Genomic DNA, 21,968 nt, shown 5'->3' on the forward strand with positions numbered 1-21,968 from the left:
TGCTTGTAGTAGTCTCTTGTAATGCTTTGTATTTCTGCAGTGTCTGTTGTAAATTCTCCTTTTCATTTCTAATTTTATTGATTTGAGTCCTCTCCCTCTTTTTCTTGATGAGTCTGGCTAATGGTTTATCAATTCTGTTTATGTTCTCAAAGAATCAGCATTTAGTTGTATTGATCTTTGCTATTTTCTCTGTTTCTATTTCATTTATTTCTGCTCTGATCTTTATGATTTCTTTCCTTCTACTAACTTTAGGTCTTGTTTTTTCTTCTTTCTCTAGCTCCTTTAGGTGTAAGGTTAGATTGTTTACTTGAGACTTGTCTTGTTTATTGATTGTATTGCTATGAACTTCCCTCTTAAAACTGCTTTTGCTGCATTCCATAGTTTTTGGATCATCATGTTTTCATTGTCATTTGTCTCTATGTATTTTCTGATTTCCTCTTTGATTTCTTCAGTGAGCTCTTGATTATTTAGTAACATATTGTTTAGCCTCTGTGTGTTTGTGGTTTTTTATGGTTTTTTCCCTGTAATTGACTTCTGATCTCATAGCGTAGTGGTCAGAAAACATGCTTGATATGATTTCAGTTTTCTTAAATTTACTGAGGCTTGATTTGTGACCCAAGATGTGATCTATCCTGGAGAATGTTCCATGTGCACTTGAGAAGAAAGTGTAATCTGGTGTTGTCAGTTAAATCTATCTGGTCTATTGTGTCATTTAAAGCTCATGTTTCCTATTAATTTTCTGTCTGGATGATCTGTCCATTGGTGTAAGTGAGGTGTTAACATCCCCCACTATTATTGTGTTACTGTCAGTTTCCTCTTTTATAGCTGTTAGCATTTGCCTTATATATTGAGGTGCTCCTATGTTGGGTGCATATGTATTTTTAATTGTTATATTTTCTTCTTGGATTGATCCCTTGATCATTATGTAGTGTCCTTCCTTGTCTCTTGTAACATTCTTTATTTTAAAGTCTATTTTATCTTAAATGAGTATTGCTACTCCAGCTTTCTTTTGATTTCCATTTGCACGGAGTATCTTTTTCCATCCCCTCACTTTCAGTTTGTATCTGCCTCTAGGTCTGAAGTGGGTCTCTTATAGACAGCATATATATGGGTCTTTTTTTGTATCTATTCAGCAAGGCTGTGTCTTTTGCTTGGAGCATTTAATCCATTCGCATGTAAGGCAATTATTGATATGTATGTTCCTATTACCATTTTCTTAATTGCTTTGGGTTTGTTTTTGTAGGTCCTTTTCTTCTCTTGTGTTTCCCACTTAGAGAAGTTCCTTTAGCATTTGCTGTAGAGCTGGTTTGGTGATGCTGAATTCTCTTAGCTTTTGCTTGTCTGTAAAGCTTTTGATTTCTCCTTCCAGTCTGAATGAGATCTTTGCCAAGTAGAGTAATCGTGGTGGTAGGTTCTTTCCTTTTATCTCTTTAAATATATTGTGCCACACCTTTATGGCTTGTAGAGTTTCTGCTGAGAAATCAGCTGTCAACCTTATGGGAGTTCCCTTGTATGTTCTTTGTCGTTTTTCCCTTGTTTCCTTTAATAATTTTTCTTTGCCTTTAATTTTTGTCAATTTCATTACTATGTGTCTCAGCGTGTTTTCTGTAGTTTTATCTTGTTCATTCATCTGGTACATAGTCCTCTGCCTTTTCATTTTGTCTATCTTTCTGTGAATGTGGTTTTCCTTTCACAGGCTGCAGGACTGTAGATCTTCTTGCTTCTGCTGTCTGCCCTTTGATGGATGAGGCTATCTAAGAGGCTTGTGCAATCTTCCTGATGGGAGGGATTTGTGGTGGGTATAGCTAGGTGTTGCTCTGGTGAGCAGAGCTCAGTAAAACTTTAATCCACTTTTCTGTTGATGGGTGGGGCTGAGTTCCCTCCCTGTTGGTAGTTTGGCCTGAGGCAACCCAGCACTGGAGCCTACAGACTCTTTGGTGGGTCTAATGGCGGACTTGGGAGGGCTCATGTCAAGGAGTACTTCCCAGAACTTCTGCTGCCAATGTCCTTGTCCCTGTGGTGAGCCACAGCTCCCCCAGCCTCTGCAGGAGACCCTCCAACACTAGCAGGTAGGCCTTGTTCAGTCTCCTATGGGGTCACTGCTCCTTCACCCCGGGTCCTGATGCACACACTACTTTGTGTGTGCCCTCCAAGAGTGGAGTCTCTGTTTTCCCCAGTCCTGGCAAAATCCTGCAATCAAATCTCGCTTGCCTTCAAAGTCTGATTCTCCGGGAATTCCTCCTCCCATTGTCAGACGCCCAGGTTGGGAAGCCTGACATGGGGCTCAGAACCTTCACTCCAGTGGGTGGACTTCTGTGGTGTAACTGTTCACCAGTTTGTGAGTCACCCACCCAGAGGTTATGGGATTTGATTTTATTGTGATTGCGCCTCTCCTACCGTCTCACTGCAGCTTCTCCTTTGTCATTGGATGTGGGATATCTTTTTTGGTGTGTTCCAGTGTCTTCCTGTCATGACTATTCAGTAGTTTATTGTGATTCTGGTGCTCTTGCAAGAGGGAGTGAGCACATGTCCTTCTATCCCGACCATCTTGAACCAATTCTACCTTTTCTTAACTTTTTTAAACTTTCTATTTTGAAATAATTTGAAAGTTTCAAAAACAGTACAAAGGGTTTCCATATACCCTTTACTTAGCTTCTTCTAATGTTAACATGTAACAAAACCAGGAAATTAATATGCCAATATTCAGTCAATACTGTTGACTGAACTACAGATCTTATTTGAATTTCTCTAGTATTTCTCTTAATGTCCTTTTAGTGTTCCAGGATCAATTTAGGACCCCACATTGCATTTGGTTGTCTCCTTAGTCTCCTCCAGTCTATGACAATTCCTCAGTCTTTCCTTGTCTTTCATGGCCTTGATACTTTTTTTTTTTTTTTTAACATCTTTATTGGGGTATAATTGCTTTACAATAGTGTGTTAGTTTCTGCTTTATAACAAAGTGAATCAGTCGTACATATACATATGTTCCCATATCTCTTCCCTCTTGCGTCTCCCTCCCTCCCACCCTCCCTGTCCCACCCCTCCAGGCTGTCACAAAGCACGGAGCCAATATCCCTGTGCCATGCGGCTGCTTCCCACTAGCTATCTACCTTACTGCGTTTGTTACTGTGTATATGCCCATGACTCTCTCTCGCCCTGTCACAGCTCACCCTTCCCCCTCCCCATAACCTCAAGTCCGTTCTCTAAGAGGTCTGCGTCTTTATTCCTGCTTTACCCCTAGGTTCTTCATGACATTTTTTTCTTAAATTCCATATATATGTGTTAGCATACAGTATTTGTCTTTTTCTTTCTGACTTACTTCACTCTGTATGACAGACTCTAGGTCTATCCACCTCATTACAAATAGCTCAATTTCGTTTCTTTTTATGGCTGAGTAATATTCCATTGTATATATGTGCCACATCTTCTTTATCCATTCATCCGATGACGGGCACTTAGGTTGTTTCCATCTCCGGGCTATTGTAAATAGAGCTGCAATGAACATTTTGGTACATGACTCTTTTTGAATTTTGGTTTTCTCAGGGTATATGCCCAGTAGTGGGATTGCTGGGTCATATGGTAGTTCTATTTGTAGTTTTTTAAGGAACCTCCATACTGTTCTCCGGCCTTGATACTTTTAAGGAGTAGTAGACAGGTATTTTGTAGAATGTTGCTCAATTTGGGTTTATGTGATGTTTTCTCATGATTAAAGAGAAGTTCGTCTCTTTTCTGGCAAGATTACTGCAAAAGTGATCTTGTGTACTTCTCAGTGCATGATATCAAGAGGTATGAGATACTGATATGTCTCAGTACCAGGGACATTGACCTTGAACACTTGGTCATTATGGCGTCTGTTGGGTTTCTTCATTGCAAATTACTATTACAAGTTATCATTTTCCGTGGGGGGGAGATTTTTTTGAGATTTTGCTAATATGCTATTTCTACCCTATCTTTCACCCACTGATTTTATCCATCAGTGGATCTTGCCTGCAACAATTATTACTGTGGTATTTGTCTAATGGTGGTTTTATAGTTCCCTCATTCCTACTATATTTATTCATTGGAATTGTGTAAGGCTGCATGTTTCTTAATATATTATTGATTTATGCTCCTCAGCAGATATCTAGTATGTAGAGCACAGTCCTGGGAGGCTTGGAGATCCTAGTCTAGTAACAGTTCTGTCCCCAACAAGCTTTATCAACTTGGGAATATGTCTGTTTTATACTTTCAAGTCAAAGGAGGTAGCCTAAAGTATATTTTTCAGAAAAAAAGAAGTTGTAAGAGGAGGAGAAGAAGGAGGAGGAGAGGAGAAAGGAAAAGAGGGAAAGGAGGGAGGGAGGGGAAAAAAAGGAAAATTAACCTTTGGTGTCTTTTTCTTAACTATCAGTAACTTTGAAAACAAGTAGCATTTTAAGGGGACACTTTCTTTTCAATGAGATATTCCCATATTGAATACTAAGGAAAGATCTAGAAACAAAACACATTTCTGGCAGTCATGCCACCTGGATGAGTTACACAGCAGGATAATACATTTCTGACGTCATTACATACCAATATAACCATTATGACTTTCCCTCTTATCTTTTAGAGTAAGTGAGTATATCTTGAAAGAGGAAAAAAGGGCCTCAAAGCCACAGTACAAACTAGCAGAGTGGTAACTGCCACCAATCCTGATGGCCTCTGTACCCCATGCAGGAAAGTAGAACATAGTGCACAGTGATTCTCCAACTGGGAAACGCTCACTTACACCAGGGCGGGGGCAGGGGAAGCCCTATCCACAAATACCTTGAGATTATTATAATTCTTTATTCTCACATGATTGATTGAAACTCTTGGAAAAAAATAACATAGATATATTCTGGGTCAATCAGGATGACCACTCAATACCCACAAACAGATACTAATTCCAGTGTTCTCATTTTTGCACAGTGGTTTATAATCAGGTTATTATCAACTGATCATTTGAAGAGGTAGCATTTAACTTCTATGTTCTAATAGGCGTAACTGAATGCATTTGAGCTGGCATGTCCTGATATCCAAATGACAACATTCTATATCTGCTGTTGTACTTAGGTCATTTATTTTAACCAGTTATAAAGATAAATCCTGAGATTTGCAGTGATACTCAAAATTGAAAGACATTTTCATGGACTAAAACTTTAGTTTCTTAAGTAACTTAATAAATTGGGATTTTGCTATACATCATGAAAATGACAGTGTTCAGTAGTATACTCTAATGGAACAGTCTAATGAGGAAAGAATTGAGGCAGAACTAGAATGGAAATAAGGCACCTAAGTCAACTGGAGGCCAAAAATTACCTCATTTTGTCCTACCTAAAGGTTTAACAATAGTTTGAGGAGAGAAATATTTGTTGGAAAGTTGTGTCATACTATAGACATTAATCCAGATATAGCAGTATAATTGTTAATACCAGTTAGGAAGAAAGTGGATTCTTTGTATGTATCTCCCTCTGATCTAATTAGCTTGCAAAAGTTCACTACCAGAACACATAATTATAGAGATGCATGGAAAATGTTTTTGTTAAATGGTCCTTTTAAAATTTTTCAGTATATTTGGGTATGCACTATTACATTAATTGCTCACAGGATCAAAAGAGAGTTTATTGTTTAAAAGGAAAAATAATAAAATGATAATGATGATGCCATAAATAATGGCCCATCATGCTCAAAATCAAAAGGATAAAGTCAACAAGTAAAAGATAAAACATCTTCCTATTACTAAACTGAACAACTGACAATTTAATTTCAATTACATTAAACTGCATTACATTAACATTGATAATTTAATTTTTTACTTTGAAATTCTGTTGGTTCTTTATTTGGGTTTTATAGTTGTATACCACCTAGAAGCACAAAATTAGGAATTTTATACCTAATTATATAACTGTATGTATTTAAGTCACAGGATAATAACATAGGTCACTATGGTAGGGAGGGGTCCAAAGAGGGGAAAAAAAAAAAGGCCAGAGTAAGAAGTTGAACAAATTATAAACAAAATGACCCTATTTATATAAAATAGAATAGCTATGTAGGTGCTCACCTATATACAAATTTGTAAATACATAGGAAAAAAAGATTCTGGAAGAAGGAGACATAACCTACCACTAACAGTGAAAACTCCTGAGGAGGGACATGTTTTGATGGACAGAGATGAAACTGAACTTTTGAATCTATAATTTCTGCATTGCTTCTATTTTTATACAAATAAGTTCACTTAATTGAGTATAAAATACTTTAAGTGAATGCACAGATAAAAGTAATCAGTAAATTACTTTACTGATTACCAATGAAGTGGTAAAAAGGGCATGGACTTTGGCATTAGAAAACATGAGACTAAACTAATTTTCCTGTTTCTTATGAGCTATGGGATTTGGGGCAAATCACCCAACTTCTCTAAACCTCAGTTTTTCTATTCTGCAAGATAGCAGTGATACTAGCTATGGGAATATTGTGAGGATTAAATAAAATAAAGTATGCAACTTTCTGAGTACACTGCATGGCCCACAGGGTATGCCCAACAGATAAAAGCCACATTTTTACTATACCAGTTATTACTACTAATATTAATTACGGCTGTTTTATGAAATTAGGTTGACTCTGGAAATAGCCACATGGGCTACCTGGCCCATGCCATTGTTCTCTGTTTCTGTTGGACATTCGTTATTTGCCCCTTCTGCCTCTGCCTTCTCCACGTGCTCTGAGCCTTAGGAAGGCTCACCCTTATGAACTGCATCAATGGACCCCCACACCTTCCAGCTTCCAGACAGGTTCAGCCAGTGGGTGTGCTGGCAGGAGACTGGGAGGTGGGGTAAGAGGAAAGTCTGGTATTTATGCCGTGTTCATTCTCGCAGCTCCCTCCTTACCAGGGAGCCATTGGTTGGATGCCTCCTCAACCAAAGCCCACAGCTTCTGTCCTCAGCCCTCTCCAGGTTCTGGTAAACACTTCCTCCCACTTCCCCTTCAGCCTAGGGTGGTCAGGTCTTCCCAGGGTTTCTAGTCTAAGATTCTGCAGTATCCTTTGTTGTTTTTCCTCACTCCATAAGTGGTCCTTTTCTTAAATTATTTTCAAATTATGCTGTTGGAATGCAGCATGTTTCTTCCCAGACTCCGTTATATTCACTGTTCCATAGTTTGGCTCCATGAGATAACCCAGCACAACACAGACAACTTCACTGCAGGAAACTTCCAGTGGAAATTTCTGCAAATCTCACCAGACCAGCCAGATGCTTAGGCAAGAGGGCAATTCTCACTTTGTGCCATTTCAGTGAAATGGAAAGAAATCCCTCTCCCGCTGGTCTGAAATTCCACTGCTGTAACAACTATAGTTTGCTCACTAACTGATGGTTATAAAAGATGAAAATTTTCTAATTACAGGTTATAATTCCAAACCACCCATTCACAATTTGTCTGTGGAGGCAAAGGATGGAATCTTTGAAATGTAAATTTCTCATTCTAATTTTCAAGTTTTTTCTCTTCATGTGAGTTGCTCACTAGTGTTTCTTATTCAGGCAAAATTCCTTGGGTCAATGAGAGTCAGCCTCCTGACAAAAACAGTAGCTGTAACTGGACTGCTGGCCCTCCCTTTATTAGCCTTTCACCCTGCACCAAAAATGCCACTTCCCTGTTCAAAAACCTACAGTGGACACCCATTTTACTTAGCAATTGCTGCTGTAAAACTTACTAAGTGCTGGGTACTGGTCTAAGCAATTTATAAATATTAACCCATTTAATCTTTACAATTACCCTATGATACCCATTTGTTTTAGATAAGGAAACTGAGGCACAGAGATATTAGGTAAGTTGCCCCAATTTATATAGACAGTAAATGCTAGTAAGTAGAACTGGCTGTCAAATTCAAATAGTCTGCTCCATAGTCCATCGTTTTAACCTCTCCTCCCTGAAGCTTGTTTGTCCAAGAAACTAGTGCACACTTCTTACTAGACTTTTAGGTTTCTCTACATTATGGCCCCAAATAGCTTTCCAGTATTATTTCACATCACCTACTTAGTAGCCATTTATCCAACAAAAATCTGTTGAACTCTGTATGGACATGCGGCCTAGAGGAATGACAGATGTTAAGAAAGAATTTATCGGGCTTCTCTGGTGGTACAGTGGTTGAGAGTCCGCCTGCCAATGCAGGGGACGCGGGTTTGTGCCCCAGTCCGGGAGGATCCCACATGCCACGGAGCAGCTAGGCCCGTGAGCCATGGCCACTGAGCCTGCGCATCCGGAGCCTGTGCTCCGCAACGGGAGAGGCCACAACGGTGAGAGGCCCGCGCAAAAAAAAAAAAAAAAGAAAAGAAAGAAAGAATTTATCAATATTAAAATAGATAAATAAATTGTGGCAGTTTCAAACGATGGAATGCTATACAGCAAAGAAAATGAACAAGCTACAACCACAGGCAACAGAGTGGCCCAGCTAAGACTGAGGCAACCAATGCTGATGCAGAACCGGCAGTTTCAACTAAAGGTAAAGGTACTCTGAAGAAGTGCTAGAGAACATGGCCTGCGTGGGAAAGGTGCTGCTTCCAGTGTATCCTGAGCCATCGCAGCCCCTCAGAGTTCACAGTGTCAGAATGGCTTTCTCTTCTGCCTTGCTTTGCTTATTGCCTGTTCTAGTAGTTAAGTGCATTACTTGTCTACCTTACAGCTCATTCATACCTCCTAAGAAAAAAACACCAGAAGAGTAGCATGATACATCTCAGAGGAAAAGGATATGCCTAGTAAGTGAAATCAACGGTGAAGTCCTGTTTCTTACTAAAGCAGCCTATGGAAGATGCTGGCATTCAAGACCTATCCTGCACATATGCCTGCATTATGGCTCATGTAATAAACCTAATGAGGGAATTTCCTGGCTGTCCAGTGGTTAGGACTCTGCACTCTCACTGCCGAGGGCCCGGGTTCGATCCCTGGTAGGGGAACTAAGATCCCGCAAGCCGTGGTGGCATGGCCAGAAAAAAAATAAAAATAAAATAAACAAAAATAAAATAAATTGGCAGGCGATAACTTAGGTCCATCACTACTGAAGAAAACAGGAGTATTAACAATGATGAATTAGGATCAAATGCTTTTGTATGCTGCAAAATCTTATGACAATATTTTCCCATTCTTTGTGCATCCAAAATTCATGAAAAGGTAGTCTGGATTATTGCTACTGGTTAATTATTTTTTCTTTTTTTCCAGTTTTTTTTGTTTTGTTTTTTTTTTTACGGTACATGGGCTTCTCACTGCTGTGGCCTCTCCCGTTGCGGAGCATAGGCTCCGGACGCGCAGGCTCAGCGGCCATGGCTCACGGGCCCAGCCACTCCGTGGCATGTGGGATCCTCCCGGACCAGGGCACGAAACCCGTGTCTCCTGCATCGGCAGGCGGACTCTCAACCACTGCGCCACCAGGGAAGCCCTTTTTTTCCAGTTTTATTGAGATGTAATTGATACATGTATAAGTTTAAGGTGTACAGCATAATGGTTTGATTTACATATACTGTGAAATGATGACCACAATAAATTTATGTAGTATCCACCATCGCATATAGACACAATTTTTTAAAAAACAAAAAAAGAAAAAAATGTTTTTCTGGTGATGAGAACTTTTAGGATTTACTTCATTAATAATTTTCATATATATCAGACAGCACTGTTAACTACAGTCATCATATTATACATTACATCCCTAGTACTTACTTATTACTAGAAGTTTGTACCTTTTGACCACCTTCTTCCAATTCTACCTCCCCCCACCCCACCTCCGGTAACCACAAATATGATCTCTTTTTCTATGAGTTTGTTTTGTTTTGTTTTAAGATTCCACATATGACTAAAATAATATGGTATTTGTCTATCTCCATCTGACTTGTTTCATTTAGGATAATGCCTCAAGGTCCATCCAAGTTGCTGCAAAGAGCAGGAATGGCTGAATAATATTCTATTACTTGTATACCATAACTTCTTTATCTACTCATCCACTGATGAACACTTAGGTTGTTTCCCTGTCTTGAATATTGTAAATAATGCTGCTATGAAAATAGGGGTGAAGATACCTTTTCCAGTTAGTGTTTTTGTTTTCTTTTGATATATTCCCAGAAGTAGAATTGTTGGATCGTATGGTAGTTCTATTTTTAATTTTTTGAGGATGTTCCATACTGTTTTCCATCGTGGCTGTACCAGTTTACAATCTCACCAACAGTAGTGCACAAGGGTTCCCGTTTCTCCAGATCCTCACAAGCATTTGTTATCTCTTCTCTTTTTGATGATGGCCCTTCTAACAGGTGTGAGGTAGTATCTCACTGTGGTTTTGATTTGCATTTCCTTAATGACTAATAAAGTTGAGCATCTTTTCATGTACCTGTTGGTCATTCTTATATCTTCTTTGAAAAAAATGTCTATTCGGGTTTTTTGCCCATTTTTAAAGTTGGATTATTTGTTTGTTTTTCTATTGAGTTGAATGAGTTTTTTATATATTTTGTATATTAACCATCCTCTTGGATATACGGTTTGCAAATATTTTTTCCCATTCTGTAGGTTATCTCTTCACTTTGTTGATTGTTTCCTTTGCTGTGTAAATAATTATTTATGCCCATGTATTTACTTGCTACACTACAATTCATATTTGATATTTTGTTTAGCAAGCAATCATTCAGGTAGAAATTAAGTCTCAGTTAAGTCTTATAAGAATGAATATTTCTTTTAACAATAAAACCAACACTTCTGATTTTAATTAATTGGTGACATCTAAATTTTTAGAATATATCCAAAACCACTTTTTTGAATATCACTATTTTCAACAGAATATAAACATTTAAAAAAAATCCCACATGGGGATGTGCTCAAGATGGCAGCACAGGAAGATCCTGACTCACCTCCTCCCACAAACACAACATATCTATGACTACATATAGAATAATTCCCTTGGAAAGGAACCTGAAAACTGGATGAACAGAGTTCCACAACAAACGGTAAAAGGACCACATCAAGACACGGAGGAGAGGCAGAGATACTGTCTCACCAAGAAAAACTGCACATCCCAGCCACAGTGATCCACTATTAAGAGGAATCACAAAGGTATGGATCTTTTCCCTGAGGAATGAGAGATCTGAGCTCCACATCAGGCACCCCAGCCCCTAGATCCTGCACAAGAGAAATGAACCCCCAAAATATTTGACTTTGAAAACCAATGGAAAATATGCCCAGGAAAACTACAGAACTGCAGGTAACAGAAAATCCACTCTCATAGAGCTCATGTGCAGGCTAACTTGACCCAAAATCCAGCACAAAAACACCAGACTGAAAAGCACATGGACCATAAGTGAAGGGGACTCACTAATCTTAATGCTTATTTGCTGGAGAGGCAGGAACCAGTTGGGACACTCTCCAGGGACTGAGACATTGATGGGAGCCATTTTTGTGATCTCAGGCTACCTTACTAATGCCAGCACCAGAGGGCGCCATTTTGGAATTCTCCCTCTAACCTTTTAGCACCAGTGGGCATGGCCATTGAGAGCCCTGCCCATCCCTACACCTCAGCTGGGCCTCACAGTTGGGGGAGTGGGGCAACAGCCCAGCCCATCAGCACACCGCAGCAGCCGTGGTCCCACCACAACAGGAAGGTGCACATAGGCCACACAGGGAACACCCCTTGAGCTCCTGGCTCTGGTGGACAGGTGGGATTGCACTTCTGAGCCCCACGGGACATCTCCTAAATAAGGTCACTCCTTCAAGACTAGGAGAGATAGCCGATTTACCTAATACATAGAAATAAGCACAAGAAATTAAGGCAAAATGAGGAGACAGAGGAATATGTTCCAGCTGAAAGAACAAGATAAAACCTCAGAAAAAGAACTAAACAAAGTGGAGATAAGCAATCTCCTTGATAAAGAGTTCAAAGTAATGGTCATAAAGATGTTGACCAAACTCAGAAGAAGAATGGATGAACACAGTGAGAACTTCAACAAAGAGATAGAAAATATAAGAAAGTATCAAACTGAAAAATATGCTACGGGGGTTCGACAGCAGACTGGATGAGGTAGAAAAATAAATCAGCAAGCTGGAAGACAAAACAATTGAACTCACCCACACAGTGCAGGAAAATGAAAAAAAGAATTTTAAAAAGTGAAGATACCTCAAGGGATTTTGAGACAAAATCAAGTGGAATAACATTTACATTATAAGGATCCCAGGAGAAGAGAATAAAAAAGGGCCAGAAAAATTACTTGAAGAAATACTGGCTGAAAACTTCTCTAATCTGGAGAAGGAAACAGACATCCAGGTCTAGGAAGCCCAGAGAGTTCTGAATAAGATAAGCCCAGAGACACACTATAATTAGTATGGTAAAAGTTAAGGATAAAGAGAGAATCCTAAAAGCAACAAGAGAAAACAACTTGTTAGGGAACTCCCCATAAGGCTATCAGTGGATTTCTCAGCATAAACCTTAAAGGCCAGGAGACAGTAGGATGATATATTCAAAATGCTGAAAGAAAAATACTGCCAACCGAGAATACTGTATTTGTCAAAGTTATCCATCAGAAATGAAGGAGGATAAAGACTTTCCCAGACAAATGAAAGCTGAGGGAGTTCATCACCAGTAGACCTACCTTACTGAAATGGTAGTAAGACATACTGAAAGGAGTTCTTCCAGCTGAAATAAGAGGATGCTAATTAGTAACATGAAAATGTACAACACACTCTTAAACTATGTACAAAAATAAACTGGATTAAAGACTTAAATTAAGATTGAAACCATAAAAATTCTAGAAAGAAACATAGGCAGTTAGCTCTTTGATACCAGTTTTAACAATATTTTTTGGATATATCTCCTCAGGCAAGGGCAACAATAGCAAAAATAAGCAAATGGGACTACACCAAACTAAAAAGTTTTTGCACAGCAAAGGAAACCATTAACAAAGTGACAAGGCAACCTACTGAATGAGAGATATATATGCAAATGATATATTCAATAAGGGGTTGATATCCAAATATGTATAAAGAATTCGTACAACTCAGTGTCAAAAACATAAACAACCCAATTAAAGGTGAACAGAGGATTTGAATAGACATTTTTCCAAAGAAGACATACAGATGGCCAATAGACACATGAAAAGATGCTCAACATCACTAATTATCGGGGAAATGCAAATCAAAACCACAATGAGAACTCCCAAAAAAGTCCAGGACCAGATGGCTTCACAGGTGAATTCTATCAAACATTTAGGGAAGAGTTAACACCTACCATTCTCAAACTATTCCAAAAATTGCAGAGGAAGAAACACTTCCAAACTCATTCTATGAGGCCAGCATCACCCAGATACCAAAACCAGACAAGACATCACACACAAAAAGAAAATTGCAGGCCAATAACTCTGATGATCATAGGTGCAAAAAATCTCAACAAAATAATAGCAAACTGAATTCAACAATACATTAAAAAGATAATACACCATGATCAAGTGGGATTTATTCTAGGGATGCAAGGATGGTTCAGTATCTGCAAATCAATCAGTGTGATATACCACATTAACAAACTGAGTAATAAAAACCATTTGATCATCTCAATAGATGCAAAAAAATCTCTTGACAAAATTCAACATCCACTTATGATAAAAACCCTCAACAAAGTTGGTATAGAGGTAACATACCTCAACATAATAAAGGCTATATATGATAAACCCACAGCTAACACCATACAGTAAAAAGCTGAAAGCTTTCCCTTTAAGATCAGGAACAAGACAAGGATGCCCACTCTCACCACTTTTATCCCACATAATATTGGAAGTCCTAGCAGCAGAAATTAGGCAAAAAGAAGAAGAAGAAGAAGAAAGAAAGGGCATCCAAATTGGGAAGGAAGAAGTAAAACTGTCACTATTTATTATTATATATAGACATGATATTATATATAGAAAACCCTAAAAACTTCACTTAAAAAAGTATTAGAACTAATAAATGAATTCAGTAAAGTGTCAGGATACAAAACCAACATACAGAAATCTGTGGCTTTTCTATACACTAAAAACAAACTATCAGAGGTACTTCCCTGGTGGTCCAGTGGTAAAGAATCCAACTTCCAGTGCAGCGGACATGGGTTCGATCCCTGGTTGGGGAACTAAGATACCACATGCCATGGGGTAACCAAGTCCACACACCACAACTACTGAGTCCGTGCACCTCAGCTAGAGAGCCTGCATGCCACAAACTACAGAGCCCATGTGCTATGGAGCCCACACGACACAACTAGAGAGAAGCCTGCGTGCCACAAGAAGCCAGCATGCTGCAACGAAAGATTCCACATTTCCTGGTGGTGCAGTGGTTAAGACTCCGTGCTCCCAATGCAGGGAGCCCCGGGTTCAATCCCTGGTCAGGGAACTAGATCCCACATGCATGTCACAACTAAGGAGCCCATGAGCCACAACTAAGGAGCCTGTGAGCTGCAACTAAGGAGCCCGCCTGCTGCAACTAAGACCCAGCACAACCAAATAAATAAATAAATAATAAAACAAAACAAAATAAAACAACTATCAGAAAGAGAAATTAAGAAAGCAATTCCATTTATAACTGTGTCAAAAAATAATGAAATACCTAGGAATAAATTTAACCAAGGAGGTGAAAGACCTAAACACTGAAAACTATAAGACACTGATGAAAGAAACTGAAGATGATACAAATAAATGGAACAATATTCTGTGTTCATGGATTAGAATAATTAATTGCTAAAATGTCCATTCTATCCAAAGCAGTCTACCGATTCACTGTAATACCTATCAAAATTCCAATGGCATATTTCACAGAACTAGAACAAAATAATTCTAAAATTTGTATGGAACCACAAAAACCTTGAATAGCCAAAGAAGTATTGAGAAAGAAGAACAGAGCTGGAAGTATCACACTCCCTGATTTCAAACTATACTACAAAGCTATAGTAATCAAAAACATTACAGCACTGACACAAAAACAGACACACAGATCAATGGAAACAGAATAGAGAACCCAGAAAGGAACCCACACTTATATGGGCAATTAATCTAATAAAGGAGGCAAGAACATACAATGGAAGAAAGCCTCTTCAATAAATGGTGTTGGGAAAACTGGACAGTTACATACAAGAGAATCAAACTGGATTACTTTCTCACACCATGTACAAAAATAAACTCAAAATGGATTAAAGACTTAAATGTAAGACCTGAAATTGTACAACTGCTACAAGAAAACATAGGCAGTATGTTCTTTGACATCAATTTTAGCAATATTTTTTTGAATATGTCTCCTCAGGCAAGGGAAACAAAAAACCAAAAATAAACAAATGGGACTACATCAAACTAAAAAGCTTCTGCATAGTGAAGGAAACAATCAACCAAATGAAAAGGCAAACTACTGAATGGAAGAAGATATTTGCAAATCATATATCTGATAAGGGATTAATATCCAAAATATATAAAGAAATCACACAACTCAACAACAAAAAATCAACCTGATTAAAAAATAGGCAAAGGATATGAATAGACATTTTTCCAAAGAAGACATACAGATGACCAACAGACACATGAAAAGATGTTCAACATCACTAATCATCAGGGAAATGCAAATCAAAAGCACAATGAGATATCACTTCACACCTGTTAGAGTGGCTATTATGGAAAAGACAAGAAATAACAAGTGTTGGAGAGAATGGGGAGGGAAGGGAACCCTTGTGCACTGTTGGTGGGACTGTAAATTGGTGCAGTCATTATGGAAAACAGTATGGAGGATCTTCAAAAATTTAAGAAAAGAACTACCATATGACCCAGCTATTCCACTTCTGGGTATTTATCCAAAGAACACAAAAACACTAACTTGAAAAGATATATACACCCCTGTGTTCATTGCAGTGTTATTTACAATAGATATGGAAATAACCTAGGGGGTCCATCAATGGATGAATGGATAAAGAAGAAGTGGTATATGTGTATATTTCTATGTATATAAATATACACATATATGTGTGTACATATATATATATATATATATATATATATATATATAAATAAGGTTGGCCAAAAAGTTCGTTCAGGTTTTGCCATAACATCTTATGGAAACTCGAACGAACTTTTGGGCCAACCATATATATATATATATATATATATATACATACACACACACACATATATATAAAAAACAGTGAAAAAAAGAGTGAAATCCTGCCATTTGGGACAAAATGAATGAACCTTGAAAGTACTATAGTAAATAAAATACGTCAGACAGCAAAAGACAAATATGTAATTTCACTCATATGTGGAATCTAAAAAAACAAACACGACAAACAGATTTTAAAATAAATAAATAAATAAATATTGAGAACAGATTAGTGGTTATCAGAGGGGAAGGGGTTTGGAAGGTGGGCAAAACAGTCAAAGGGGGTCAACTATATGTCTCTTTCTCTCTAAGAAAACATTATTTTTCCCAGGATGGCCAGAGTGGTGGTGGTGATCACTTTATAGTGTACATAGATGTCAAATTATAATGCTGTACACCTGAAATTTATATAATTTTTTAAAATTCCCACACTCTTAAATACATCATTTATTAAGAGGGAAAAAGAAGCAAGCACTAAGGGATACATACCTCTTAAATTTATTTACGTAAAGTTCAAAAAGCTGGTAAAATCATTCTATACCGTTGGAGGTCAAAATAGTAATTACCCTTCAGGTTGAAAAGTGACTAGACGGAAACATGATGGGGCTTTGAGTCAGTCATACTCTGTTTTTTGATCTGGGCCTGGTTACCTATGTGTGTTTCACTTATAAAAATTCTTGAAGCACACACTTTTGTGCTCTCTCCTGTACATGTATTTCAAGAAAATGTTTACTTAGAAACACACACAAATTTGTAATTACTAACTTTAGTGTTATGTGTCAGTCATTCTATTTAGCTCTTTATGTATATTATCTTTATTATCATTACAAAGTCATTTGAATAGGTCCTATTATTAACAGAGTTAATAAACAGTACCCAGGTTTCTCCCAAGCAGATTAAACTTATTTCCTTCCTAGCATTTAACACAATAGGTAACAATTTTGTGTGCTTGCTTGTTTATTGTCTGTCCCTCTATCTGAAGGTACAAGCATGGGACTTGTTTTTTTATTCACTAATGTAGCTACTAAAGGAATCCAGTGCCTGGAATGCAACAGGTCTTCAATACATATTAACAATTGCTAAACAAGTGAGCATATAAACTTTGTAAAGGCAAAGAATACAGTACAAGAGAGAGAAAGCAGTTGGGACTTACTTGTTTGGGTACTCAGAGACGTTCTCTCTAAGGAAACATTATTCTCAGGATGGCCAGCAGACTGGAGGAAAAGGGAGACCCACGAGCAGGAGGAACAGCACGTGTGAGGACGCAGAGCTGGGACAGGCTTGCTCACTGGAAGAACAACAGAGGCCAGTGAGCCTGGAGTGTGGGAACAGGGAGCTGCAGAACCCACGCTCCCCAGGATGATCCACATGTTCCTGCCTCCATGACTTTCCTCCTGCCAGGCTCTAAAATTTTATCCAACATTCAAGACTCATCTCAAATCCCAGCTTCTTTAGGAAATCTCTCCTGACAACTCCAGCCAGGAACTAGGTGCAGTAGTGTTGGGGAAGGTCATCGAAAAGACATGACGGTTGAGCTGAAACCTTCTTACCCCCTCCCCTGTCCTTGGAATGTACACTCTACCTACCATTCCCACAGTGGGAGCTGCTCCAAGGACACAGAGAAAGCAAGGTAATCCTGAGACCATCTGGACAGTGTATGTGACTGAACCCAGTTTAGGCCTCTATATAAACTTTTCAGATTCTGGCAGGTGGGTGCAGAAATCTACACGGCTGAGCAAAGACAAGCCTTGTAAGTAAGTTCCCTTGCTTATTAAACCTGCCACCCTCCAATCTGGAGTGGTTTACCTCTTTCTTGGGTCTCTCCCAGCCCTCTGTGTAGGGGGGTCAGTTTCAGATTACACCCAGGAAGCTCCTGAGGAGATTGCAAACCTATAATTGGCAAGCCAGGCAGGAGACCAAAGAAATGAGCTTTGGGAAAAAGGTATCCATGGGGGAAATCCTGAGGTGGCCATGGACCTCTGTGTGGGGAGGGGTGGCCCATACAAGCCTCTTAAATTCCCTAGCCTTGGGAAAGAGGCATCCACAGGGGAAATCCTGAGTTAGCCATCAATCTTCAGGTGGGTGGACATATACACACTACCAAATGTAAAGCAGATAGCTAGCGGGAAGCAGCCACATAGCACAGGCTGATCAGCTCGGTGCTTTGTGACCACCTAGAGGGGTGGGATAGGGAGGGTGGGAGGGAGACGCAAGAGGGAGGGGATATGGGGATATATGTATACATATAGCTGATTCATTCGTTATAAAGCAGAAACTAACACAACATTGTAAAGCAATTATACTCCAATAAAGATGTTAAAAAAAAAATCTTCATGTGGGGAAGGGTGGCCCATATGTTAGATGCTTGTGGACTGCTCCATGAGTATGGGGATGTCCCAAAAATGCCAGCTGTCATTTTTTGCTTGAGAAACTGCACATAGCACACTGCAGCAAAGGGAAATGAAGGGCTCTTGCAATGGGCTGTACTCTACTGTGGGCAGTTCAGCTGGATATCAGTGCCCAACTGGAGGCTGGAGCTTGAGTTAGACAGAAGAAAAGCTGAGGTTAGAGAAAAGCATGCAGTTGTCCACTACTCTGCTAGCTTCATGGCTGCCAGACAAGGTGGGAGAGCAGGATAATAAATTGGAGACCTTAGTGTACCATTTTGCAGAGCTAGAAGGGTGCAAGTTGCTGTGGATTAAGCTCCAAGTGCTTGTGACAAAGCCTGACTGAGACACTAAGGGGTGGAATCCCTAGGAATGTGATGAGAATAAAGAGGATAATGTTATGGTGATTGATGAGGAAGCAGGTGAAACACCCTGTGCCTCCTATTACAAAGGAAAATTTTAAATAGTAATTACCTCAAAACCCCTAGGAGAAAACTTACATTCTTTCTCTGTCTTCTGAAGTTGTAAATCTTATCGTGTCTTTGAAATATAAACACCCTGGAGATAACCAAAACATTGCCCACAGAGACGGTAAAAAAAATTTTTTTTAAATTTAAAAGGCAGGGAAAGAGGCTTTTTTAAAATACAGACTGCTGTAGAAGTTCCTTTGCCCAAAAATCTAGTCCACAGCCTCCATAAGATCACAAATATCAGTAAAAAGCTTTAGCCATGTGAGTGGGTACCTGATTCATGGCTTAGGTTTTGGAATGAAAGCCATGGAGTTTCCATTTGTGTCTGTCTGTATGTTTATGTAATATGTCTATAGATGTGTATTGTGAATGTGTGATGTTTTTCTACCTGCAGAGGGTATTACCAAAATTTATTTGTAAAAGAGATAAGGTATTTTACAAATCTATTAGAAATAATAAGGGTGAAAGAAAATGTATAAGAAAAGTAGGTAAAAAAAATAGAACGTGGTTTTTTTTTTAGATAAAGGACATTATTTGTTTTGGTAAAGAAAAAAAGAAAGCAATTTTGTCCTAAAGTAAAATGATTGTTCCAAGATTGGGAAAAAAAAAGGACAAAAGCTGAATGGATATAGAAAGCTGCAGTTTCGCAGAAAAAAATATTGAGAAAGAAATGTTATGTGTAGTCAAGCTAAAGTTGAAATAGATTTAAGTTAAAAAGAAAAAACGGAGAGTTTTAATATCAAAAGTACACTGCAAAATTAGAATTTGGTTTTCTCTCTGTTAAAAGGACAAAGTTTTCTTAGATTATTGGCTTGCTCTAGTAAGAAATTATAAATAAAGGCTTTTCTTTGCCTTTAATGTAATCTGTCTAGAAAACAAAGATTTTGTGTTTTGTCTTTTATCAGGTCCTTGATTACTTAAGAAACCTGAGCCTTCTCTATTAAAGAAACTAAGTGTTTTACAACCATATAACTTTTCGTATATGTTAAATTTCATGGGAAGCATTGTCAAATTTAAGAAGTGGTACACTTTCTTTAGGGTATACTTGTATGAAATTCCTAAAAACCTGATATGTCTTGGTATAATGTTATCAGTCATAATTTTAAAATGTATGTCACAAAAATAACCAAATTCTCTTGACAACTGCATTATAATGAACTCTAATCTGATCTTTAACCATGGCTACTTTTTGTCTTTTGTCATTTGCAGGCAGTTATTGTTTTACTCTGATGCTTTGACAAACTGTTACTGAAAAAGTGCTTTATCTTCGAGAAGATTCATGGAAAAGATTTTGACAAGTACAGGTTTCTGATAACTAAGATCAATTTGCCTTCATATAGGAGGGGCAATAATGGACCTTTCAAGTGCTTCCCCAAGTCTACCTGCACAGCCCCACAATATGTCATGGGATGGTAGCCAAGACCTGTCCCTGTTCCCCTTCCCCACATTAGTAAAATGGCCCATTACATTGATGATTGCCTCTGCTGCAGGTCACTCTGCAGGCTTTGCTAGAACATCTGCAAGGGAGAAGATGTGCAGTGAACTTACAGAAAAGTCAAGGCCCAGGCACCACCGCAAAGCTTTTGGGGGAGTCGTTCGGTCAGGTAAGACATGTGCTGTCCCAAAAGCTGTGTTTAAGATGCAAAGCCTATCCAACCCCTAAGAATGTGAAAGAGATGCCAGCCTTTGTAGGGATTTTAGGGTTTTGGAGGACTTTTATTCCCTACCCAGCACATTGCCTCCACCTGGTAAAGAAAGGGCACATTTGGGACTGGGGATCAGAGCAGCAAGCCTCCTTTGAGAAGGCAAAAATGCTAGAGAAGCAGATGAAAGCTCTGCACATCTACCAAGCAGAACTAGCATTTGGGTTAGAGGCGTCTGTGACTCCAGAAGGTATGGGTCAGGCACTGTGACAGAGACAACAGAGGGGAGAGTGCCCCTCGGATTTTGGTCCCAGCTCTGGACAATGGGAAACAAGGGCATATGATTCATGAGTGGGTCCTTGTTGGTCACGGAAACAAGGGCATATGATTCATGAGTGGGTCCTTGTTGGTCAGGACATTTGGGTTTGCCTCCAAGAGCCTGAGGCAATCCTCATTCTTTTCCACATCCCAGCTAGTAAGGCACTGACACCCCCTGGCAATCAGGAAGCTGATGCTCCAGCTCAGATACAAGCCCTAGCAACTGACCCTTTAGTAGATACAGCAGATTTGGGTGTATGAAAGGAGCAGCCACCACAATGCTTGGGTAGGATGGCATATTGCCAAGGATGTCAAATTGCCCTTGAAATACAGTGACTTGGTTAATGGCAGTACAACATGTCCTGTGTGTTCTAAGCAATGCACAAGGCAACATTACGGATGATTGGACCCATCCACTGTAGTTCCCAACTGGGGAGGGACTGGCAAATTGATTATATTGGCCCCTTCCCTGCAAGTGAGGGTTTAAACATGTCTTGGTTTGTGTGGACACTGGGTCTGGTTTAACCTAAGCCACACAGACCAGGCTACCACTGTTAGGGGATTAGAGAAGCTGAGTACCATGTATGGATACTCTTTTTGAGTATCAGTGATCACATTACAAAGGTCATGATGTGCAAGACTGGGCAAAAGAACATGACATTAAATAGAGGTTCCATCTCCCCTACAATCTGCAAGCAACAGGGCTGGTAGAAGGAAACATGGAATATTAAGACAGCAGATTAAATTACTATCAAGTGAAATCACCTTGGCAGGGTGAACTAAAGTACTGTCTTAGGCTTTAATACATTTGAATGATCAACCAGTATGGCCTGTTGTCCCACATGCCAGACTAGGGACCTCTGCCAAGGCACCCAATACTGTAGAGGTATGGAAATGGCAGGAAAAAGCCATTGCCCCAACTCTCACCATGGATCAACCTGCTATGCTGTTGAGAACACCGGGCTCCATCACACCTGGGAATTGTCTCCTGGAATTCGCAATAGGACATCTCATCCAGATCAGAGACTTTGCAC

The 21,968-nt window shown here is 39.1% G+C and overlaps 1 long non-coding RNA gene across 1 annotated transcript in view; it reads right to left on the reverse strand.

The window, feature by feature from the left end:
- LOC132424225 (uncharacterized) overlaps nucleotides 1-17,342 on the reverse strand; it is a 64,338-nt gene extending 46,996 nt beyond the window's left edge. Inside the window, exon 1 of the long non-coding RNA XR_009519183.1 lies at nucleotides 17,270-17,342. This is a non-coding gene — a long non-coding RNA (uncharacterized lncRNA). The remainder of the gene's footprint in view (nucleotides 1-17,269) is intronic.
- Nucleotides 17,343-21,968: the final 4,626 nt, after the last annotated feature.

Source organism: Delphinus delphis, chromosome 4, assembly GCF_949987515.2.
Source record: "Delphinus delphis chromosome 4, mDelDel1.2, whole genome shotgun sequence".
NCBI lineage: Eukaryota > Metazoa > Chordata > Mammalia > Artiodactyla > Delphinidae > Delphinus > Delphinus delphis.